The 26,060-nt window shown below is 36.1% G+C and overlaps 4 non-coding genes across 4 annotated transcripts; all 4 read right to left on the reverse strand.

Annotated features, from left to right (window-relative positions):
- Nucleotides 1-4,968: 4,968 nt before the first annotated feature.
- On the reverse strand, nt 4,969-5,056 carry LOC114912897 (small nucleolar RNA snoR27). Its single transcript, XR_003798886.2, has one exon. It is a non-coding gene; the product is annotated as a small nucleolar RNA snoR27 (small nucleolar RNA).
- A 142-nt stretch (nt 5,057-5,198) lies between these two features.
- LOC114912896 (small nucleolar RNA snoR27) lies at nt 5,199-5,288 on the reverse strand. The gene has a single exon (XR_003798885.1). It is a non-coding gene; the product is annotated as a small nucleolar RNA snoR27 (small nucleolar RNA).
- A 36-nt stretch (nt 5,289-5,324) lies between these two features.
- Nucleotides 5,325-5,416, reverse strand: LOC114912895 (small nucleolar RNA snoR26). The gene has a single exon (XR_003798884.2). It is a non-coding gene; the product is annotated as a small nucleolar RNA snoR26 (small nucleolar RNA).
- Nucleotides 5,417-5,703: 287 nt separating this feature from the next.
- On the reverse strand, nt 5,704-5,796 carry LOC114912894 (small nucleolar RNA snoR26). Its single transcript, XR_003798883.1, has one exon. It is a non-coding gene; the product is annotated as a small nucleolar RNA snoR26 (small nucleolar RNA).
- Between the last annotated feature and the right edge of the window lie 20,264 nt (nt 5,797-26,060).

Below are 26,060 nucleotides of genomic sequence, written 5' to 3' on the forward strand. Positions count from 1 at the left end.
GCTGTGATGGGAAAGGTCCGAGGATGTCCATCCTCCATTGGGTGACAGGTCAGGACATGGTAATCAAAGCTAGAGGGATTAAAGGTCGGTGCTGGATGTTCGAGGTCCTCTGGCACTGGTCGCATTTGTTCACCAGGTCAACAGCATCCTTCTACATGGTTGGCCAAAAGTATCCTTATCGTAGCACCTTATGGGCGAGGGCCTCATCCTCCAAGTGATTACCGCAGATCTGCTCGTGAACTTCTCGTGGGGCATATTTAGCCTATGAGGGATGGAGGCACCAAAGTAAGGGCAAGGTGAAGGACCTTTTGTATAATCTCCCATCGTAGACAAGATATTGCGGTGCGAGATGTTTGAACTTCTTGGCTTCATCTCGATCAGCAGGCAACACTCCATCTTGCAGGTAGCACAAGATCAGATATATCTATTTCGGCTCAGGATCAGTTTGCATAATAGGAGACTCTTCAATACTCAGCTTCTCAAGGGTTTCAAGGTATGAGCTTCTTTTCAGATCGACTATACCAAGCATTGCGAGCTTTGAAAAAGATCAGCCCACATATTCTCCATCCTCAGTATTTGTTGGATGTTCATGGTGGTGAAGTTGAAGATAAGATCCTTGACTTTCTGTAGGTATTTTATTTTATTTGGCTCCCATGCTTCATATTCTCTCTGAACCTAGCCAAAGATGAGCTAAGAATCATTATGAACTCTAGGGTGCCGAACTCCTAATTCTTTCGCCATTCTCAGACTAGTTACCAGCACCTCGTACTCAGCTTCATTATTGGAGGTGAAAAATTTGAATCGCAATGTGTACTCTGCGACTACTCCATCTGGGCTAGTTAAAATAAGTTTGACCCTCGAGCCTGTGGTATTTAAAGAACTATCTACGTAGAGAATCCAATATTCATCGATTGTCGGTGCTGTATCCCCATCATTCTGTTCCTCATCCGGGATAGTGCATTTCAAAATGAAATCGATCAACACTTGTGCTTTGAAAGACGGCCTCGATAGATATTTGATATCGAACTCTCCTAGCTCGATGGCTCACTTAGCTAACCATCCTGAGTGTTAGGTCGGTAAAGTACGGACCTGATGGGTTGGTCGGTGAGGATAGCGATAGTATGTAATTGAAAGTACGGGCATAGCTTCTTAGAGGCTATCATGAGAGCATAGGCCACCTTCTCAAGTTTTGTGTATTTAGTCTCCATGTCGTGAAAAACTTGACTGACATAATAAATTGATTTCTGCACCTTGGCCTCCTGTCGGACGAGGATCAAATTGACCGTCGAGGGTGAAATAGTAAGGTATAGGTATAGCACTTCTCTAGATTCTAGTTTGCTTAGGAGGGGAGGTGAGCCGAGGTATCTCTTTAGGTCTTCAAATGCAGCTTGACACTCGTCCGACCATTGGAAGTTCTTCATCTATTTGAGAGCTTTGAAGAAAGAGAGGCTCTTTTCAGTTGACCTTGAGAGAAACCTGTTTAGAGCCACAATCCTTCCAGTCAGGCACTGTACTTCTTTGATCATCTTCGGAGGATTCATTTCTTGGGGAGCTTGGATATTTTTTGGGTTCTATTCGATCCCCCATTGCGACACCATGAAGCCTAAGAATTTGTTGGAGGTGACACTAAAAATGTACTTGCTGGGGTTGAGCTTTATTTGAAAGCATCATAGGGTGGTGAACATCTCCTCAAGATCGGTTATGTGGTGCTTGGCGGCTCTACTTTTAATAAGCATATCATCCACGTACACTTTCATGTTCCTATCGATCTGCTCCTTGAAGACCTTATTGACGAGTCGTTGGTAGATCGCACCTGCATTCTTTAAGCCAAGCGACATGACCTTATAGCAAAAAAGATCTTGATCGATGACAAATGAGGTCTTCTCTTCATCTTGGAGGGCCATCCGAATTTGGTTATATCCAAAGAATGCATCTATGAATGATAAAAGCTGATGCCCCAAGGTCGCATCCACTAACTGATTAATTCAAGATAGAGGGTAGCTATTCTTGGGATACACTTTGTTGAGGTCGGTGTAGTCAATACAAGCGCGCCACTTCTCATTAACCTTCAGGACGATGTTGGCTAACCATTCTGGATAATAAACTTTTCGAACGAACCCCGCCTTTAGAAGCTTGTCGACCTCTTCTTATATAGCTCTCTGCCGCTCGGGGGCAAATTGTGCTTTTTTTGCCCGACTGGATGATGCTTAGGTCCACATTGAGCCAATGTACTATGACTTCCGAGTCAATACCTGGCATATCAGAAGCCGACCAAGCAAATACATGTGCGTTGGCCTACAAGAAAGAGATGAGGTGCCAACGATCCTCTTCACATAAATTTGAGCCGATCTTGACCATTTTGTTTAGATCCTCATCAATCGACATTAGGATAAGATCTTCTACCGAATGGCCTCTTTATTCAGTTATCTCATCCTATACATCAAGCTCATTTATCGGCTATTCCATAGGTGACGATCTGCGTAAGATCGCTATGTAATATTTCCTCACAAGCTGTTGATTTTTTTGAAGCTCATTGACCCCGTAAGGGGTGGAAAATTTTACTGTCAAATGATAGATCGATACAATAGCTCAAAAAGTATTTAGTCTAGGCCAACCTAAGATGATATTGTATACTAATGGGCTCTTGACTATAAAATAATTTACTTTGATGACTGCCTATTTTGGAGCTTGTTCAGGTATCGTGGTTAGGGAGATGGTTCCTTCTATCGGGATTATATTACCCAAGAACCTGATCAGAGGTGTATTCCTCGTCACCAGTAGCTTAGAATTTAAGTTTATATGAATAAATATATTATAAAATAAAATATCTACTAAACTTTCATTATCAACTAAGACTCGGTGTATATTTCGTAATTAGAAATATTCAAAGACAACTATGGGGTCATCATGTAGATATTTTATTCCATCTAGATTGGCTTCAGAGAAGGTAATTTCACTACAAGAAAAAAAACTTTTTGCAATGACATTTTATCATCGCAAATAATCATTTGCCGTTGTAAAAGAATATTTGCGATGGCATTTCAATCGTCATCATTTCGACCGTAGCAAAAACTCTGCGATGAGGGAATGCCATCGTAAAAAGTTTTTGCGATAATTTTTTATAACGATAATTTCTTGCATCGCAAAAGAACGTCGTATAAGATGTATTTGTGATATTTATTTGCGAGGAAGAATGCCGTCGTAAGAAATTTTTTCGCACAGTATTTTATCGTCACAAATAAGTATTTTATTTTTGTGACAACCATAGCCGTCACAAATAGTGATAGCAAAAACTTTTTTGTTACAGCACTTTACCATCGTAAATAGTAGTAGCAAAAATTTTTTTTTCTTTACAATATTTTATCGTCGTAAATAGTGATAGCAAAAAAATTTTTCGTTATTTTTTAATAAATCTTTTACAATGGTAAATACCGTCACAAATAATTTAAATTATATTTTTATTAATCATATTTATTTTTTTATATATAATTATGCCTGTAAACTTTTAACCGTTATCGGTATACCTGCTTATCAATTAGCAAAAAAATAAAATATACTCAAATATTGAAAACAAATCCATTCAACCAAGAATAACTTGAATTGCATTGTCCAATATTAAAAATTTATCTAAATTTTATTTAAATATAAATATTCAAGTACATGTCCATCGTTGAAAATACAATAATAAACAAACTAGAACATGAAATTTGCTTACTACGTTTGCATGAAATTGTATCTAAAACTGTAAATAAATAAAAAAATATATTAGTTTAATAAATCATGATAAAAAAATATAAATTGAGGTCATTGAGAAGGTTTCATACAAAATATATAAAAATGATTCCAAAACGACAAGTGGTGGACCCTAAGTAAAATAAAGCAGACCAACGGACCTAACCAAAACGACAAAGTTTCATTCCAAAGCCTTAGAATCCAGCTTTTCCATTATTTTTTTCCCCTTTGTTCGGTAAGAAACCTTTCCACCGTTCAGTGCTAGCATAGAGCCCAATTATACAAACAGGGTGCATCACTCTGTCATATACATTGGCAGGGAAAAAAAACTTTGATATAGGAATCTTACTTGCATTTTTGGCATTCTTTAGTCAATATCAACCTACAATTATTATCTCAAAAGGTAGGTAAGTAATTCACGGATACCAACTGGTATGTGTCCCCAATATAACTACTAAAAAATTTTGGCCCATTAGCAGTGTCACACTAGATCCGAGGCCTTCCCCAGTTCCACTAATGCAGCCATCAGAGAACTTTAGACTACAAATGCAACTAAAATATGAAGAATTTTGCTCAGGATTCCTAATGAAAATGAACAGAAACCACTAAGAAAAATCTTGATTTACTCAAGTCAGTTATCATCTTTTATTGGTAAACAGCATGACTATATCTTGATAAGACTTTAGTCCTGCAGCCTCTACCACTCCAATTTGTTCTTGGCAAAGTGACAAGCCATGCGCTTCAAGTGGTCACTTTAAACAATACACTAAATACACACCTCCTGTGGTTAACACTACAACTGGCCAATCGCCAGCTCAACAATTAACTAATGTTTTTAAGTCAATATCGAGAATCATAACTCCATTCATATTAGGAATTCTTAGATTCTTTGTTACTACATATTATCGTGAAATAAACAGGCAGTGGGTGCATAAGCGTATTTTCATACAATTACACAGATGTGTTTAATAGGAACCACAGATAACTGCTGAGTTGATCTGAAACAAATAAAAATAAATCAAGTTATGGTATAATAGAAAAGAAACTCTAATACTGAATCAAGAGGCAAGCTAGAAACTAGATAAGTGAAGTCAACAAAAGGATTACCAAAAATAGGTAAAAACAGAAGGGGGAGAAGCAAGATCCGAAAGCATTAGTATCCTCAAAGGATTGGACCTGGAAGAATAACCAAAATGCATGAACCTCTAGAATGGATCAGCATCCTTACATAGTCTCACCAGATCTCAGTAGATCAGTGGCATCTTCAATTCCTTCAATGAAGTTACAGAAAGATAACGCAGACAACAGGCATCGTTGATCCAATTGAAAAAATAAACTGAAAAGGAAAGGGACTTTCAGGACTTGAAAGTTGTCATAAGAAGCAAACCAAAAATTTTCTTGTTACCCATAAACATGCCCCAGAATGTTTCGAATAATATCTTTGCAGAAAACACTAAAGCTATTTTACCAGATCTCAGTAGATACACATCATCTTCAAATCCTCCAACGGAGTTACAGAAAGATAACGCAGATTATGGTTGCATCATTAATCCAGAGATACAGCACAAGAGAAATAAAATTAAGAATAAAAGAAGCATCTCCGTCAATGATTTCCCCCAAAATTTCTTCATTGGCAATCAAAGTGCAAGGATAACAAAACGAGGTTAAACATCACTGATGCTGACAAACATAAAAATTGAAAAAGGAGAAAAAGAACAACCAAAAGGACAGAAAAGGACAAATGAGCAAAATTACATATCCCAAAAAAGAAAAAAAAAAACATGAAAAGAAAGGACAGATGTATCCAAAGGTTTAGTATTCAGGTGGGAGAGCAAAATGAAGAGAACAAAAAGGATTACTGGAAATAAGTAAAAATCAAGGGGGGAAAAAAGCAAGATCAAGAAGAATTAAGTATTCTCAAAGGACAATAAATCATTGATCCGGGATACAACACAACTAAATAAATAAATAAAGCATCTCAGTCAATGATTTCCCCCATAAATTTCTTCACTGGCAATCAAAGTGCAAGGATAACTACAAGAGGTTAAACATCATTGATGCTGACAGATAAACATAAAAAAGGAAGAAAAAGGACAGAAAGGACAATAAAGCAACATATCAAGAAAAATCAGAGGCACCAAAATGAGAGCGATGTTAGATGCAGTGCTGAAAGTTGGTTTTGTTTTGTATGTAAAGATTGCTTTATCACTTATCAGGGACCTGTTGTATCTGTTTCATAGATAAGCTAGAATTCTATTAGTGACCAAGATAACTACCGATCATAATCCCATTTTTGGGAAATGTAACATACCATGAGTGGAGCAGAAATGCAGAAGATTATGTGAATAAAAAAACGAAATAGATTCCATTCATCCTTTAGCAAATCAATCAAGGAAGAAATGCATAAAAACAAGTGCTGATAGTTCGAACAATCACATTAATGAAATATGAAGCACCTTGAACACATGCTAACAAAACTATTAAAAATGATAGTTCAAAGAAAAATCCGGATAATAAGAAAATCATCACAAACCTTATCAAATATCTGGGTGAATCTCTCATTTTTTGATGCACGTATTTGGTGAGCACTAGATGCATCTGGAACCTATATGTTATTAAAAGTTGAAATATGTAAAATTAATTATAAATAACAATCAATTAATATATAATATAAATCTAACTAAATAAAGAAATTATACCTACCACTACTGGATGACACTGAACGAGTACCTACTGGGCTGTGCGTAAAACATCCACTCGCCATTTGAGCACACATCTGATGGAGCTGTGCCTCCAAGCAGAAAATCTTGTCATCAAACTCAGCCCAAAGCTCATCTCGAATCCTCCTAATGGTCTCCTCTGATGGTGCTTGAGAAGATTGCTTATGCAAACGTCGCCTTGTCATGCTCGAACCCCAAGTACGCAGCTATCCATGTCCATCTTTTCCCATCACATCCACAAAGATACGATCTTTAGTTCTGGTGTGTGCTCATCCTTAGGTACCTCCTCAAGCCATCGTTTCATCTCCTCTTGTAATAAGAAATTATAATATTGACATTACTATGTAAAATATATTATATATAAAGAGAATTTAAATTATACACTTACAATACACTTTTGTCTATTTGCATCAATGATACCCTACTTTAAAATATGTATTCTAATAAATATGCATAGTCGATCTGTTTCTAATCCCTTTACTTCCATCTATTAACATAAATAATCTAAATATATACAAGAATTTGCATTAGAGTTATATTTAATATAAACTTGTAATATTCTAAATATACATTTGCTCTAATAATATAAAATGAAGTTCTCCTTATCTTATGCAAGCCTCCCAATATCTTCCTGTTATTTTTGTTTCGTGTACACTGTGCCTACAAGAGTTACTAAAGTAATTAAAAATATAATATATTTTCATTATATGAAAAAAAATTAATCACAAAAGTAATTAAAAAATACGTACTTGGATATCTTTTTGTCCCCAATAACGAATAAGTACCTCCCACTGATCAGCTTTCATATGCAGAAGAGGTCTAGAGATGAGATCTTCTTCCCTCTAGTGCTCATCATAGTAATGACGCTTGATATAAGACTTTCAATTCCTCTACATCTCACTAACCAACCTTAAACAGTTTTCTCTATATTCACTAGGGGCATCTATGTTATCCTATAAAATTAAAATTTAACAAAGTTAGCAATAATATAAAATGTATGAATATAAAAGATAAGAATTTGAAATTCCTTTAGTTTCGCACCTCTTTCTAAATATAATTTAGAATTAAATACATAATTATAAAATAAAAATTATAAATATATTTTACCTGCACCTTTTTCCAAATGCGATCTAGAATATACTGGGATATTTCTATTTAAGATGTATATGTCAGTGGGACATATGTCCTATGTTTCGCTATTACTTCTAATTGACTCTTGAACTTACTTGCATTGGACCCACAAGATTGCATATAAACAGCAAATACCAAAAAAATTTTTGACCCGTGCCCCAGAACTCAATGTCTTGAGCCGTGCCTCGACCTTTCTGGCTAGCAGTTGACTGACTCGAATAATCTAATTAGTATCCAAATACAATAATAAGATAAGATAGTACAGCGATTTTAACTTTACATAAGTAGAATAAGTATTTTGCCTGGCAACATTGATGACTATGACTGAGATAATATGGCCTCTAATAATGGTTGGTACTAGAATGTGTATACAATGATGGTTGTGGATGACGTGTAGACCGCAAGCGACTACCTGCACAAGAATACAGTCTAGATCGCTGTCTATCTAGCTACGCATTATGTATTGAAAGTGATTATTACTGTAACTCATCATGACTGGACTAAAATGATAAATTAGCCTGTAATCTATCCAATATAGATACACCATGAGTCCTCTTTGAAGCCATTCTATATGTAAAACATAAAAAGTAAACATCATCTTCATCTTAACTAATAAATGAATAATATTAACTAACAAAAAGTAAACATAAAAAGCAAACATAAAAAGTAAACATAAAAATATAAAAGAGATATAGAATTTAACTAACAAATGAACAATATTAACTTACATGCAAATTTTCACAGTTAACAATAGTCATTCGTCTTCATCCATCTCAACATTATCATTGATGGATCTCATATTATCTACAATTATTCCATCTACACCTTTCCTCACCCAATGAACATCATCATCACGAGTATATATTGTCTCATCTAAGTATTGCTCATTAAAAGGCTCTGCTTGAGGTACTGATTTAATATTATTTAAACCATTCTTTGAGTACATGTCAAACAAATTCTAACTATCATCTTGAGAACAACACTCCATCCTGATTCTTAAGATCTAGAATATAGCATACTTGCTTTGCTTGACTTATTAGAATGAATGGTTCATTTGAAACATCATTGTCATTATATAAAAGATGACTAAAATTGACAAGTGTCATCTTAAACTCATCTATCTTCTTCCCCTTGATATCATCAATCCAATCACACTTAAATAGTACAAATTGCATATCATTGGTATATAGAATCTTGATAATATCTGTCAATCTTCCGTAATAGGTTATATCTCCAACATTTGTATGTGCCTTGATACAATACCATGGTTTTGAGTTGTTTCTTGTTATCCTTATCAAGTTTGTGAAATCGAAAGCCATTGATGATATATCCACCATAACATTGTACAAATTGGTCTGGACCTCTAGCAAAATATTAGATTTCATCTGAGTACTGAATTCTAGATATTCTTATCTATATTCATTTTAATAATAAACTTTAAAATTATATAAAAATTAATTGATAAATAAAAATTTTAATTTGAGTTGATAGAAAAATTAAATGTGATTACTTACATGCTCCCTCAACCATGTGTGAAAAGTGGACACATGGACCTTTTCAATTTGATCATCTGATGAACGAGGCATTTGTCTTCTTAAATACTCAATGTGCTTCTTATAAATATTATAAACGATGTCTTTAATAAGTATAAATGTTTAGTATATCTTACAAGTTGATCATGAAACTTATATTCGAATGGGAGTTATGGCATCAACAATTTGTAGCACATAACGATGAGCTTGCTCTCACATGACTTCATCAATATATATTTTGGTTCTCTTTTCAATGGGGCAAACCAAATTATTTTCACCTTCATTATTCCGAATTGATCGATTGGACCTAGTTTCAACATCCTATAAATATCTTGAATAAAAATTCATATACTCTTCCTTAGGTACTCTTTAGCAATTGAGCCTGCTGGATGAGCTCGATTATGCATATAAAGTTTGAGTGTAAGTAGATACCTATATAGAATCGAAATTAGATAAAATTTATATAGCAACAAATTGAAACAAAAGAATATGATATGTTTATTTTATACAAATAATATTATCTTTCAATAGGATATATTCACCTAAATTGCACTGCTCCAGCAATGAGTACCTCTTCTGCTAAATGTATAGATAAATACTCCATTATATCAAAAAATGAAGGTGGAAAGATGTTTTCAAGATGACAAAATATTAAAGCAATATGACCTTGAATATACTCTAGGTCAGCCACCTTGTTCACCTTTGAGCATAATAGCTTAAAAAAATTTATTAATTCAATCGATGCCTCAACCACATCCTTAGATAATGCTTTGCATATAGCTACAGAAAGTAACTGTTGCAGCAAAATATGATTGTCATGGCTTTTTAATCTTCAAATACTATGCTGCTTTAAATATATACAGCGACTGATATTAGATGCATAACCATCAGGGACTCTAACATTTTTTAATACTTTTAGAAAGATATCCTTGTCATCTTTAGACATTGTAAAAAAGCTTAAGGCAAATAAGCCATACCAGATGCTCATTATTATGGATGCAATATTTTTCTTATACCCATTTTTTGCATATCATATCGAGAATTTAAATTGTCTTTGGATTTTTCTGCAATCCCCAATATTGTCCAAAGTACATTGTCACATACATTCGTCTCAATGTGTATAATATCAAGATTATGTTGAATCAAATTATGCTCCCAATATGGTAAATCAAAAAATATACTCCTCTTTTTCAATCCAATTTTTTTTCACCTGAAGTGTCTTTTTGATTTTTTTTAATTTTTTTCTTTACAAAGTCTTCCTTTTTATATTTTGTGAGCACTCCATTCAATTAATTTAGTATATCAGAACTGACAATTTAACATGCCTCCTTCTATATTCTTCTTGACCATTAAAAGATACTTTATCTCTTCGAAATCTATGGATATTGGTAAGAACCGTCAACGCCCTTTATAACAAAATTTTCTACCATGTGAGAATCATGTTGATTCTGTTTGATTGTAACAAGAAGGATATGCAAGTTCACTTTTTGTACTTCATCCAGATAAGTTTGCATATGCAGAAAAATCATTGATTATCCATAATTATGCAGCATAAAGTTGAAATATTTTCTTTTTTGATGCATCATACGTAAGTACCCCTTTCTCTCATAATTCATTCAGTTCCTCAATCAACAGTTTAGATAAACATCAATCTTACTGCCCGATTCTTTTGACCCATCAATAAGCAAGAAAGAATAAAGAAAGGTTCTTTCATAGACATCTATATATGGTCGTAAATTATATGGCATTAGAACAACAGGCCAAGTGCTATGAGCTATAGACATTGATCTAAATGGATTAAACAATTAGTTGCTAAATCAAGTCTAACATTTCGACAATCTGCAGTGAAGGATGGATTTCGTTTATCAAAAATTCCTAGGCAATTGATGTGAGCTTAGATGTGGTACTCTCAAGCCTTGAAAATAGGTGAAGAGAGGCTAAGGAGTCAATGGAACCAGCCATTTTCTCCCTAACTCTCTCTCTCTTCCTTGCTCTCTCTCTCTCCCCTTCTCTTCCTATGCCCTAGCATTTTTGGGGTTTGATAGATCTGCTGCCAAGAATGATTTTCTCAGACCCTTATCACTGGTTCCATGATCAAGACAGACAAGAGAGATTCCCAACATCTGGTATCATAACTCTGGTGTTAGATCTGGTTGAGGAAATGTCAAGGTTTCATTTGGAGTGTGGTAAGGTGTTGAACAGATTTGTCCTAGAAACTGTTTACATTGATTTATGTTTGTTTCTTAAAGTCTATATGGGATGGCATCGAGTACCATTAAGGTAGACTTTGAAAAATTTGATGCAAGGATAACTTCAGCCTTTGGCAGTAAAGAATCAAGGATCTATTGGTACAGAATAGAATCTACAAGATTTTGATTTGGAAAAGATCGAAAAAGATCTCTATTGAAGACTGGGAGGAGTTAGAAGAGATAGCCTGTAGCACGATTAGGATGTGCCTAGCTGATGAAGTTCTACCTAAGATTAGTACAGAAACCACGCCGAAGGGGCTTTGGAAGAAATTAGAGAACATGTGTATGGGCAAGAATATGACAAACAAGCTATGGTTGAAGAAGCAGCTATATAGTTTGCAAATATCCGAAGGAGGAGATTTGATTGCCAACATCTAAAATTCAATCATGTTTGCTCGAAGGTCATGAGCCTTGATGTGAAGATTGATGAGGAGGATAGAGCTCTCCTGTTATTGTATTCATTATTGGTTTCTTATGATGGTCTCATTACTACATTGGTGCATGGGAAGGAGATCCTGATTTTTGAAGAAGTGGTTGTAGTTCTCAATCTAATGAACAGCGAGAGAGGCTATGCAAAGGAAACCCTAGTTTAGAGGTGCTTGCTGTTAACGAGACGCAAGGAAGACATAATGAGAAAACTCGAGATAAGTCTAAGGGCAGATCGAAGTCTCGAGGGAAGGGTTTTAAATGCTACAAGTGCCAACAAACTAGTCATATTAGAAGGAATTGCCCACTTCTGAAGAATGAGAAGGGAAAGGGCACTTTTAAGGGTGGTTCTACCAGTTGAAGTGGTGCTTTATTATCTGAGGATAGTAGAGATGATATATTGATTGTGTTAGATGGAGTTATAGAGTTCGATAGCTACTGGACATTGGATTCAGCATGTTCTTAACATTACATGGCTCATTGGAAGTGGTTTGTGTCTTACAAGAAGTCCGATGGAGGGAGTGTAAGTCTTAGAGATGATCACCATGTATGGTTACTGGCATGGGCACTATCAGGGTGAGGATATATGATGAAGTCATAAGAATACTCACCAACATCAAGCATGTGTCAAAACTGAAGAAGAATCTGATATCCCTGGGTTACTTGGAGAAGCAGGGATATGCTTTTAGTTGTCAGTCGGGCGGTGGGTGTTTGAAAATTTTCAAGGGTCCTTTGATGTTGATGAAAGAGAGAAGACTAAGTAACAACCTATATAGGATGGAGGACTCAATAGTTACAGATAGTGCAGAGGTGTCTGCGGCGGCACAGGAGATCAGCTAGCCTACCAGCTGTGGCACTATTGTATGGGTCATTTGAGTGATAGGAGGCTCACAGAGTTGAGTAGGAGAGATCTGATTCTAGCACTCAAGAAGAAAGGAGATGACCTTTGTGAGCCTTGCATCTATGACAAATAGCACAGAGTAAGGTTTGTCAGTAGTACAAAGTGGAGTGAGTTGTTTTAGAGCTTGTTCACCTAGACGTATGGGGACCGGCACCTGTTTCATCTCGAGATGAAGCAAGATATTTTGTCACCTTTATAAATGACTTCTTCAGGAGAGTTTGAGTATATCTAATTAGAAAAAAATTAGATATTTTTATCCGATTTAAAGCTTGGAGAGCTAAGGTAGAGAAGGAGATAGGGCAGCCAGTGAAGTGTTTGAGGTCTGATAATAGAGGAGAGTACACGAGCTATGAGTTCAGAAGATACTATGAGAAAAATGACATTAAATACCATTACACAATGAAGATAACCCCTCAGTAAATGGTGTCATGAAAAAGATGAATCGGACACTGACGGAGAAGGCCAGGAGCTTGAGGTTGCAAGCATCACTGCCTAAATCCTTTTGGGGTGATGCTCTAACCTATGCTTGTTTTTTGTTAACAGGTCTCTCCATAGAAAACTGAATGAAAGACTTTCAAAGGTGGTCTGGAGTGAAAAGAAGGTGGAGCTTGGCCACCTAAAAGTATTCGGCTATCCAGCATATGCATTGCTGGAGGAGGCCGAGAGGAGCAAGTTGGACTCAAAATCACAGAAGATGATCTTCGTCAGGATTCCAAGAGGTGTGAAGGGTTACTTGATGTGGGATCCATATTTGAAAGATGCATAATTAGTAGAAATGTGGTGTTTGATAAGAAGAGCATCTTGAAGAAGCTGGGAGATACTGATGAAGCTGAAAAGATAGTGTAGGACAGCATTGGGCAGCACTCGCATACAGATAATTTATCTTCAACTTTAACCTCGAGTCATGTTCAGTTTGAGGTGGAGATGGGTAGGTACAGGTCAGACATCTATGGAGGATTAGTGAGAAGAGGAAATCATCTAGGAAGAGGTGCAGAGACAGCCACAGGTAGCAAACTTGCAGGATGATGCAAGGAGAGTGGCACTGTGTAAGCCTAAACGCACTATTCGCAAGCCGATGCGATATAGCATTAATGAGACTATCTCTTATGCTGTCATCACTATCAATGAAGATCCAGAAATATTTGAGGAGGTCATAGAGAGTCAGGATCGAAAATCATGTATGTAGGCTATGATGGAGGAGATAGAGTCTCTCAGGAAGAACTGGATATGACAGCTGGTGGATCTATCGGATGATGCTCGACCCATTGGCTCCAAATGAATTTTCATCAGAAAGGAGGCACCTTCAAAGTAAGGTGAAGTGAGGTACAAGGCTAGGCTGATAGGCAAAGGGTACTTACAGAGAGAAAGAATTAAATATTTAGAGATCTTCTCTCCGGTTGTTAGGCATACATCTATCAGGGTGCTTCTGAGATCGTAGCTGTTCAGGACTTGAAACTAGAGCAGATGGATGTCAGATAGTATTCCTCCATGGAAACTTGGAGGAGAATATTTACATGGAGCAGCCACCAGGGTTCAGGGAGCTTGGGTTAGAGGGAGAGGTCTGTTTGTTGAAAAAATTGCTGTACAGATTGAAACAATCTCCGAGACAGTAGTACAAGCGGTTTGACACCTATGTGAGGAGCATTGGCCTTTCCAGGTGTGATCATGATCTATGTGTATATGTCAAATCTCTGAAGGATGGATCTTGAATATACTTACTCTTGTATATAGATGACATGCTGATAGCATGCAAAAGAAAGAAAGTTGTGCAGGAGTTAAAGGAAGCTTTGTCCTGAAAGTTTGAGATGAAGGATTTGGGGCTTGCAAAGAAGATCCTAGGTATAGAGATAGTCAGAGATAGAACCAAGGGGTTGCTACATCTATCTTAGGAAAGATACATAAAGAAGATCTTGGAGAGGTTTGGGATGAAGGAGGTCAAATCGATGGAGCTACCACTTGTCGGGCACGTCAGACTCTCGAAGACTATGTTACCACAGGCTGAGGTAGAGGTGCAGGAGATGGAGAGGGTTCTATATCCTTCTGGTGTGGGGAGCATTATGTACTCCATGGTGTGTTGTAGGCTGGATTTAGCCCATGCAATAAGTTAGGTGAGCAGATTTATAGCACAGCTTGGTAGGGAGTATTAGAGAGCATTGCAAGATGTCTTCAGGTACTTAGTGGGTTTGATTGGAGTTGGTATCTACTATGGTCAGTGAGGAGGTGCTAAGGGATACTCCAACATGTCCAAGAAAGCTCGGAGGCTGATAGAGGGGTTCGTGGATATAGATTTTAGTAGAGATATGGACACTCGATGTTCAACGATAGATTTTGTGTTCAATCTGTATGGAGGTCCCGTCTCATGGAGATCTTGTATGCAACTCATAACAACATTATGTACCACTGAAGCAGAGTATATCGACATCACGGAGGCAATGAAGGAGGCCCTATGGCTGAAGAGCTTGGCATTGGAAATGGACTTCCCATAGGATGCAGTCAGGATACACTACGATAGTTAGAGTGCTTTGTTGCTCGCATAGAACTCCATTTATCATATGAGGGCCAAGCACATCGACATCAGGTACCACTGGATTAGAGAGCTTGTGGAGGATGGTGAGGTGGAGCTGGTGAAGGTTCACATTAAGGAGAATCTAGCTGATGCACTCATAAAGGTACTTCCATAGGATAGCTTTCGATGTTGTGTGGTATTGATGGGGCTGATGGACAGAATTAAGTTCACAAGGACTTGGGAGCATCAAGATAAAGATTGTGAGCTTAGATGTGGTGCTATCAAGCCTTGGAAGCAGGTGAAGAGAGGCCAAGGAGTTAATGAAACCAGCCATTTTCTCCCTAACTTTCTCTCTCTTTCTTGCTCTCTCTCTCTCCTTCTCTTCCTTGCACTCTAGGATTTTTGGGGTTTGATAGATCTACCACCAAGAACGATTTTCTCGAACCCTTGTTGCTGGTTCCATGATCAAGACAAGACAAGGGAGATTCCCAACAATTGAATCTACGGGGTGTCTTTGAACACCATCTTTTGTTCGTTCCTCCTCATGCCATCTCATTAACTTTGCAATTTTTTATGGCATAAAAAATTTTGCAATCGCGGCTTCAATGGAAACTACCGTACTTGTTTTGCAGCAATTCGACTATTCTTAGTAGTATCATCATTTGAATCTCCTATAAATTGCTTGTATTTAGAACTTTGATATATTTAACATTTATCATGTCCTTCATCTTTACCTCTAAACAACATGCAATTATTGGGACATGCATCCCATATCTCATAAGTAAAATCTAAATTCATGGTGATTTTGTTTGCTTCATAATATGAATTTGGCAAGGGTACCCTTTTCAGAAATGCATCATTCAACAACTCTAGTAACAATATAAATGACTTATCTATCCATCCACTTAGCACTTTCAAATATAATAATCAAACAATAAATGATAGTGATGTGAATTTTGTGTAATTTAGATAAAGTGGGCGTTCCATATCTTCAAGAAGTCTAAAAAGGTCTTTTATTCCTTGATTAGATCCCTCATGATCCTCATTCTCCATTAAATAATCAAATTTTACATTGTCGTCTGACATTAAGATTCAAGTTGCCTCTTGTATCATTCCAACCATATCATCTTCCGTATCAAAAAAATCTCTACTTCCACAGTCTTGGTTAGACCTAGTAGAATAGTATATCTCTCCATGATAAGTCCAAATCTTATATGTTGTCAAGAAATCTTTTGTAATAATATGTTGTTTCACCATATGCCGGTCCTTAAGAAAATAATTTTTACACTTCTTACATGGACAATAAATCTTTTCATTGTCTGTTTGATTAGCATATGCAAAGTCTAAAAATTTATTGACCCCCTCAATGTATATAGCTAAAGTCCTTTCTTGCAAATCAATCCAACTTTTATCTATAACAACTATCCACTGATGCTATTGTCGTTATGTATTTTCTGAAAACCATTTCAATAATTTCTTTATAAGTATCAAAAAGAATAAAATTTACAAAAGAACAAAATTTATGATGATAAATTTTGAAAAAGATACAAACTTTCTAGTAATGTGAAGATAGTCTCCTAAAATAAAAAACAATAAAACACTAAGTAAACCTTAAGCAAAAAATTTTAACTCATAACAACTTTCAAGAATTTGTCTATCGATAAAAAATTATATAGATTAAATAAAATTCTCTTTCCATACTACATTGATTCTAGCTACTGCTTGCTTGGAGATTTCTAAACCTGAACTTCATTGGAAAACAAAATATCTACAAATGAAATAAGTTACAGTAAGTAAACAGATGATTAAAATGTAAGCAGATCTGGGGAAAACATTGAAACATGGGAAGCTTAATGTGAACCTTAGAGAATGAAAACTAGAAAAAAATTGCTATTCAAAATACATAAAGGTGATAGTTGCACAATTACATGTATGGGTGTACTTTTATTTATAACATAACATGAACTGCAGCCATGGTGTATATTTGCATTCAAGAACAAGTTTCACATACCTTTTTTTAGAATTTTTTTTTCTAGTACAACACTTTTATAGATGTTTTTCTATAGAAAGCCATGAACATAGATAATGTAGTTGCAAATATTAACAAATTTGGATAATTTTCCATCCAGGCTTACCTATTTAGCAGTTATTAAAGATATAAGGTGTATCCTCATTCTTTTTTCTCTTTGCAAAGCACTAGATCTGGTTTAGTTGATCACAACATGTTGTGGTTGGTTCACTCAATCAGCAAATACTAAAGAAACCTTCAACTGAGCTAGGCAGCCAAAAATACAAATAAATAGGCGACATAATATTAAGTTATTACTAAATGAACAAATGATGCGACAAGCATGTGAATTAGTAAAGAATTCCAAAGCAGAACCTCTCCAATGATTTTGTAGTGTCAGGCATTCTTCTCATCATTAGCAATAGGTCTGAAGTTTTAATCTTCATGCATTTGAGAATTAACTTCAGAAATTCCACATAAACTAACTAAAGAGAAATTATTTCAGGAAAAGTATGATCCTCAAGACTAAAGCATGGAAAACAGTTTCTTTTTTTCATTAAGAAAACAACAAGTATGAATGTTGGCCTATAAAACATAGGCTGCTCTTTAACCTGCTTCCCTTCACAATGTCTTGAACATGAACAATGTACAATATGTACAAACACAATTAAGTTGACAAGAAAAATGCTGAAATGAAAGGTACTACATGAAAAACTTTCATGCTATAATAAATTTATCAACCCATGGAAATCCCATCTAGTTTTTCTATGCATTTGCATTTGAAGTGGAAATTACACAAAGCATCATACAGGAATAGCTAAATTTTCTCCTATTGAATAGTAATTTCATTCTAAAACATCAATAGATTTGTTGAACACTAGACCACAAACACCTCTAGGAAAACCATAGTAATAAATAAAACAACACACCAAGCATTATAGACACCGGAAGAGTAGGCAATGCCTTCTGATAAAATGCTAAAAGTAACAAAGTGTACCAAGTCCAGCTATAATAGCAAGATAACAAGCATACACTATCATGAAATCATACAACACCGCCCTCCTAACCGAGATGCTGTAAAAGATAAAATCCCCCAACCCTAATTTGATTGCCCTAGATGAACCCAATCCAATTCCTTCAATCTCCTCTTCTCCATGACTATCTAATTGGGTCTTCCAAAAGGTATCACCCTACGAGGGAATGAAGAGAGAGATCGAGAAGGAGAGAGAGGGATCTTACCCGACGGTAGGAAGGCAGCGATGGAGGAGTCCGACGGATGTGGAGGGAGAGCTCTCCACTTCCTGATTTCTTTTGCTTTTATAATGAAAGGGTGGAGGGGTCGAGAGGATCACATCGAAGAGGAGATCGGCCAAACCGCGCCTGGCCACCGTAGGGGTGGGGGGGTGGGGGGTGGGCCGGCTAAGGAGGAAGCTTAGATGCCGGCTAGGGTTTTGGAGTGGAAGAGATCGAAGAGGGGAGTTAGTAATTAAACTTTTTTACCACAGTAAAATACCATCATAAAAGAAAAAAATAATATAAATATATTACCTATATTGCTTTGCCATCATAAAAACCCTAGATTATTTACCATGGTACCTTGCCATTGTAAAAACTTTATTTTTTACTATGGGATTCGATTGCCATCATAAATAGCAATTAAAATTGATCTCTTATTTGCCAAGGTGGCTTGCTAGTGTAAATAAACTTTTTATGATAGTAAATCAGCCATCGCAAATAGTCCCATCGCAAAAAACTTTTTTCTTGTAGTATTTCATCACTGATCTTCCTCTTCTTCAGCTCCTTTTCTTCAGGTCAGCTCGGTTTAGAAGTCCCATGGCCGACCTACCCCCAGAGATCATACGGATCTCTCCTACTATTGGTTGGTCTTTATGGGGATCTTCTTGTCGAGGAGGCTCACCATGTGGGCTTGTCAGGATCCACTATTCATCAATGTAACGATGAATACGTCCACGTCAGATGAGCACCTCTATCTCCTTCTTGAGCTGCTAGTATTCTTATATATATGTCCGTGGTCCTGATGATATCTGCAATACTTCCTCGGATCCCTCGCTTGCACCTGAGCGACCATCCTCTTCGATCGGGGAGCTCTTCTTACTGTTTGATCTCCATAAGTATCTGAGCTTGGGAGGTATTGAGTAGAATGTAGTAGTGGAATCTCCATGGAGAAGTTCTAGATAGATGTGGTGCTACCAAAGATCTAGGTTAGTTTTCCTGAGGTGGGGTCTGAGAATGATGAGGCCTTCGCTCTGCACATCGATACTGCACTCGTTGATAGTCTTTCTTCTTTTTCGACCTGACATTCAGCTGTGATCCACCACCAAGATTCTCCCCTTGCTAATCCTAGGCTTCCTCGGCTTGAGTATACCTCTTTGTTTGCTTCAGCATTTTGGTAAAGTCCTTTGGATAATTTAAGTTGAGCGAGAATAGGAGGTCACTTTGAAGAAGCCTAGCCTTCAGTGCAGTCATCACCACAGACTGATCCAAATTTCAAACCTCCAAGGTCATAGTGTTGAAATGATTGATGTAATCTCGAAGTTCTCATTCTCTTATGTTTTATGCTGACCAAGAAATTCAAGTTGCGATGCTGCCAGTGACTGCTGATGAAATACGCAATGAACAGCCGACTTAGCTGATGGAAGGAGTCCACTATATTAGGTTGCAAATTTGACTACCAGTGGCAGGCGGCTTCCTTAGAGCTGAGAGAAAAGCTTGATAGAGATCGCATCATTGGCCCTTTGTAAGAGTATAAAAGATCTGAAGTTCTCCAAATGATCCACTGGATCGGTAGTTCCATCATAAGGCTCCATCTGGGGCATCTTGAACTGAAGTGGCAGGGGTTTATTTATAATTCTCTAAGGGAGGGTCGGTGTTGAAACCCAGATCATCATCTAGGTGTCTCAGTGCTTGTAGTGCATCTATCCATCGTTGCATCTCTTGGAGTCTCCTTTTAGATCATGTTCTCGGATTGGGCGGTGACAAGGGGAGAGATGGTTCGATGTCGAATCGCTTCTCGAGATCAGGATAGGTGATCATCTATGCAGATGGGCTATCAGGATGGCTAAGACGACTGGCCCCCACCCTTAGGTTATGGAGAGGTCGGTCTATTGATCTTCCTCTGGCTGGCTATGGATTTTTAGGAGCAGGATGAGGTTTAGTGTTCTATTGCATCCCCCTTACCACGGTCGAAAGTGCTTGCACTTATTGCATGAGGCTATTATATTGATCTTGGAAGACCATTGGTGCTGCTGGTCGGTGGTTCTCCTGGATCAGTGGTGGTGGTGCATCGGCCAGTGGGGCATTGTTGGCCCACCTATCATTGGAGCATTGCAACGCATTCAATGCATCCCTTCATATCTTCATGGTGGCGGTGGTGAGCTCTCTCCCCTCAAAATAGGATCTCAAAATCAGTCAAAGACCCTTCCTCTAGCGTCAGTGTTGCTCCTGACCTCCTTGCCTAGGTCGCTGTCGAGGTGGAGATGTCTAGGAAGAGACTATGAGACTGCTACTAGAGCTTCGTTTGAGTACCTATAAGAATCCTCATCGGGGTGTTCTCTGGTGAGGACCCTCCGATGATCAAGTTTGGAGATGGAGAACAATGAGAGGACAGACTGGGAGTCGAGAGCTTATTTTGAGGGTCTCGGAGCTTTTTATTTATAGGAGAGAATTGAAGTCATATCCATCTCGAAGTTCTGATAATTTTTTGAATTTATCGCATAGATTAATTCGGATAAAATATTTTTTTTTTACGGAAGACTCGATTGTGGAGGAATTCCACTCTATCTAGATTTTTCCAATTTAGAGAGGAAGAGACAGATCTATAGATGGAGAATAAAGCTTAATCATGGATGAGATATGGTAGATGGTCCAAAGCCAAGGTCATGGAGACTAGAGTACGTGTTGGTCTTAGGCGATCTGGAATAGGTCGGCTAAGGACAATCTAAAATAGATCGTCCAAAGTCGAGGAGTCAAAAACCACTACTGATGGGGTGTTTGGTGATCTTCACATCTACCATTCATAGGTGATTTATCTGGTGATATCTTCCATAGCTCAGCTGTAGTCGAGGATGTAACAGCCGATGCTGAGGTGCATATCCACAACAAGAAGCATGATCCCTTGCCCGAGCACTTATTATGGAGGGGATAAGATCGTGCGAATGGTCGAAACAGATATTGCTGGTCGTTGCGGAACTATCATCAGCCATTGGGATGGTTGCAACTAGCAAATGGTCGGTGTTAGGCCGAGTTTATCCCTTTCAAGCCCGTACCTTTTAAACCCCACCTTCTCTAGTCGATCCACCATTTAAAACCCCTCTCCACCTCCCTTTCCCTTTTCCTCCTCTAAGGCAGACATCATGCCACCATAGTGGAGCACTACCCACCCAAAGAAGTCTTTTTCCTTTTCTCTCTAATCTCCCTTATATCTCCTGTTCCAAATTTATTGCCATAAAACTTGCTAGAATCCACTACCCTTGGTCGGAGATCTATCACCACCACTGCTCATCAATAAGGCCTCCACCCTTATGTTGCCCCCTTTGCTTTAGAAGGCTGCTAATAGGGTAGATATAGGCATTGCTCCCTTTTCCTTCTCCCTTCTCTATTCATTTCCTCTGTGCACACAATTAGGTTGCCGCCATTGCTACCCACCTGCTCTTGAGGACCCCCAACCATACCACCATTGCCCCTGACGTGTCACTACTGACCCGACCTCCCTTTCCTCTCCTCTCCATCTCCCTTTTTAGATGGGAAGCACATCGGTTTTTCCTCCCTATTTTGCCATGTAAAGAAAAAGGAAAGGAGAGAGAAAGAGAGAAGAAAAGAGAAAAAAAGAAAGATATTATTGACTCTCTGATTGATTTTGATGATTACAAGATGTTGAGTATTTATGGTACTAATTATATATTTTAAGGATGGATATAAAATTTTTTAAATACTTAAAAATAAAAATTTATCCAAGAGACAAATCCTTCAAGGAAGCTAAGTCAAAATAATTCAAAAATAAAATTTTAAATTTCTACTTAGTGGAGTTGACCACAAAAGCATTGGAGCCAACCCATGAACTAAAATAGATAAAGAAAGAAGAAAATTGAGTTCAAAAAGTTCATTAGTTGATTCCTGGGAGTGGCAAGTCGACTCTGGCATGCTAGAGTTCATTGGCATGGACTACGAGTTGACCCATGAGAAGCAAGAGCTGACTTTTCCATAAGTCGATTCTCTCAATAAAGACAAAATACTGTATTTTAAATCTTAGTTTGAGTCAACCCTGGATAGGTCAAGTCGACTCATGAAGATGGCGAGCTAACTCCCTCAAGAAAGATAAAATACAGTTTTCATACTCTGAGACTAAGTCGACTCTTGAAGAGATGAGTCAACTCGTGGGTAGCTCGAGTTGACTTTTGAGAAACTCAAGTCAACTCTTGATATAGAAAAATTATAATGGCTAGTTTTTTTGTACTTCTCCAATAGTCATTTCTCCACTCCAATGATTAGTTCAAGCCTTTGAATGGTCAAAACTTACTCTCCAGCTATTTACAAGCTTACAAAAGACTAAAAATCATTTGAAAAGTAAGAGGAATAGATTAAAAGAGGAAAACATATCATTTATGTGAGGGATTATTGAATATTCTTGAGAAAAGAAAAAGAAAGGAGATTCATGCAAAGAATTGAGTGAGCTTTCAAGAGTGATCTTCTTTATCATTAATAATATCCCCTCAGGCATCAAAAAAGAGAAATTAAGCTACAACAGAGCTATCCTTCATCATCTTCTTCGTGCTTAAAAGAGTTCTATTTTTTTATTTTTATTTTGTGCTAAATTTTCATATCTTGTACTCTTGGATTTTGTTTTCAAGTTTTCTTTGGTGAAAAACTTAGATTAGGCCCGTCAAGTTCGAAACCGGACTTGTAAGTTTTTGGCTGGTAAGCTCAAAAACTAATTGAGTTAATTGTGAACTCAAAAAATTATCAATGTAAAATTTTGATTGATGATCTTAAAAAATTAACTAATTTATTTATGAGTCTGGATGAAACAAACGTACTGTAATCAGATTGATTATGATAAAATTTTTTAAAAAAATTGAAGAGTGGACGTAAGTGTAAGGTTGCACTGAACCACTATAAATTTACTATGTTGTATTGTACCTTGTCTTGGTTAGTTCACCTACTCTTATTTCTTGCTTTACTTGTTTTTAAGTCTTGCACTGCTCCATTTATATCTGAATTCCACTGCATCATATTGCATACACCTCATAATCACTTAAGTTAGCTTAATTTGAAACACATAATTATTTAATTTAGAATTGAGAGAAGTTTTTAAAAAATCCAAATTCACCCCCTATACATCTTGGGTTGCTATCTTTTTTGGGCAATAGTTGGTATCAAAGCGGGTGCTCTTATATTTCTATTGGTCTGCAGTTTTGAGCCAAAAATTATGACAATTTCGATTAGTTCCTCATTTATTGCAGGCCAATCTACTTCTAAACTACCACTCTTTAATGGCATAAATTATACATTTTGGAAAGCACACATAAGACTTTTCATACAAACTTTAAATTATGACATAGAGGGAGTCATAACTAATGGACCATACACATTCATAATTTTAGTTGATGGATAGTCCTCTCCCAAATTAAAAAAGGATTGGGATGAGCATGAAAAAAAGATGGCTTAATTAAATGGAAAAGCTATTAATGTTCTTTGTTATTATTTAAATATTAATGAATACAATAGAATATCAACTTGTACTTCTATAAAAGAAATTTGGGATAGATTAAAAAGCACTTATGAAGGAACAAGCTAAGTTAAAGAGTCTAAAATTAATTTGTTCATTCATAATATAAAATATTTAAAATAGAACAATATAAGTTAATTTCTGATATATTTTTCAGATCTATTGATATTATTAATGTGTTGAATGGTCTTGACACAACATATATTAAACATGAGCTTGTTTGTAAGGTTCTTAGCATTTGCCTAAGGCATAGGAAGTTAAAATGATAGTCATTCAAGAAGCGAGAGATCTTAGCAAGTTGTCCATGGAAGAGTTGATTGTTCGCTCATGATGCATGAGCTGAACATATGCCAAATTGAGAAAGAAGAAGATTCAAAGAAGAAGAGGACCATCACAATCAAATTAACTATCAAATTTGAAGAAAGTAATAAGTAGGAGGATGAAGAAAAGAAGAAAATAAAAGTGAAGATGAGGACATGAGGCTACTCACAAAGAAATTTAAAAAGTTCCTCAAGAAGAAATGGTTGACGAAAAAGAAAGTAAAGAAAAAGAAAAAAAAATATCATTTGCTATAAGTACAACAAATCGAGATATTACAAGTTGGATTGCCTCCTACTCAAAAGAAACCCCTAAAGAAGTAAAAAAAATGCTATGATGGCTATTTGTGGAGATACCAACATTTCAAGTTTAGATGAAGAAAAGAAAAAGAATGTATGGCAAATCTTTATCTCATAGCTCACAATGATGAGGTAAATATTGAAAAAAATTTTAAATTTAATTTTGATAATTTTTTAAATTTTTTATAAATTATTGGAAATTTAAAAAAGATAAGACTAAAAATAAGAGTTTAAAAGATCAAAATTACTCTTAGCTGAAGAAAAGAATAAGCTCTTGATTGAAAAAAATAAATTTTAAAGGATAAGAAAATCTTGAATGAAGAAAAAGAAAATCTTTTGAAATCTATAAAAACTCTAGTAGAATAAAATATAAAATTAAGAAAAAAGATTGAAATATTGAAGCCTATAGTTGAAAATTTTATATTAATTCTCAAAAGCTTCAATTAATGTTGAATAATTAAAAACTATTTCAAATAAAGCTGAAATTAGTTTTAATCCTTCAAAAAAAACTTATCAAAAATATATTTGCTAAAGTTTTACAAGAAAATCATTCTATTGTTGCTTCAAACGTAACAAAGTAGGCTATAAATTATCTATATGTAATATCTATAGAAATGTTATACTTATGTTAAACAAATTTGGATTCCAAGAGAAACGATACGCATTAACTCTAATGGATCCAAGCAAGCTTAGGTACTAAAATTCCAAAAATATTTTATAGGTGTGCCAAGCATCCAATGCTTTGAAAGGTGTAAATTTTGAAAATTGATGCTTAGGACTTAAATAGATGGATGATGATGTTTGGTGAAAGCTCAATCTTCTTTACATCATTCCATCATTGATTATTAAAATAATTTAGTTCAATCAATTGATTTTGATGATCTTATATGAATACTTATAGAATACATTGTTCTCTCTTGCATTTGTTAATGTCTTACCTTTTGCCTTGAATGTTTTGATATGAACATCATCATAAGCATATATTTTAAAACTTCCACGCTCTCTTAACTCCTTGATATTATGTTATTTTGATCATTAATTATTTGATAAACCTAAATCAAAATAAGCATTGATTGATTAAGAAATCACTTATGTGCAAATTATGAGAAATAAATTTTGACATTCTCATAAGATATCTAAATATTAAATCTCCTAAAAATTGTTTGACCTAAGAACTTCAAGATAAGATATTTATTCATAAAAGATCATGTGCTTTGCATGATTGCACCTTAGTTTGATCTTTAGAGCCTTGAAAATTTCCTAATTGAACCTCTCTCTTAGAGCCCTTATTTAGATTCTTCTTTATTTGATCATATTGATTCTTAATCCCTCAAAATTGATTTATTTATCCTAATTTAAATATCATTTTTGATCATTGATTTGAATTACCATTGATCCATATCCTATTTGAGCCATATTTTTTGGATTTAAACTTCTTGAACTATTCTCTGTATTGAAGAGTCAACTCTGGATCAGAGGAGTTGACTCATGGA

The sequence above is a fragment of the Elaeis guineensis genome, chromosome 3, assembly GCF_000442705.2.
Source record: "Elaeis guineensis isolate ETL-2024a chromosome 3, EG11, whole genome shotgun sequence".
Lineage (NCBI taxonomy): Eukaryota > Viridiplantae > Streptophyta > Magnoliopsida > Arecales > Arecaceae > Elaeis > Elaeis guineensis.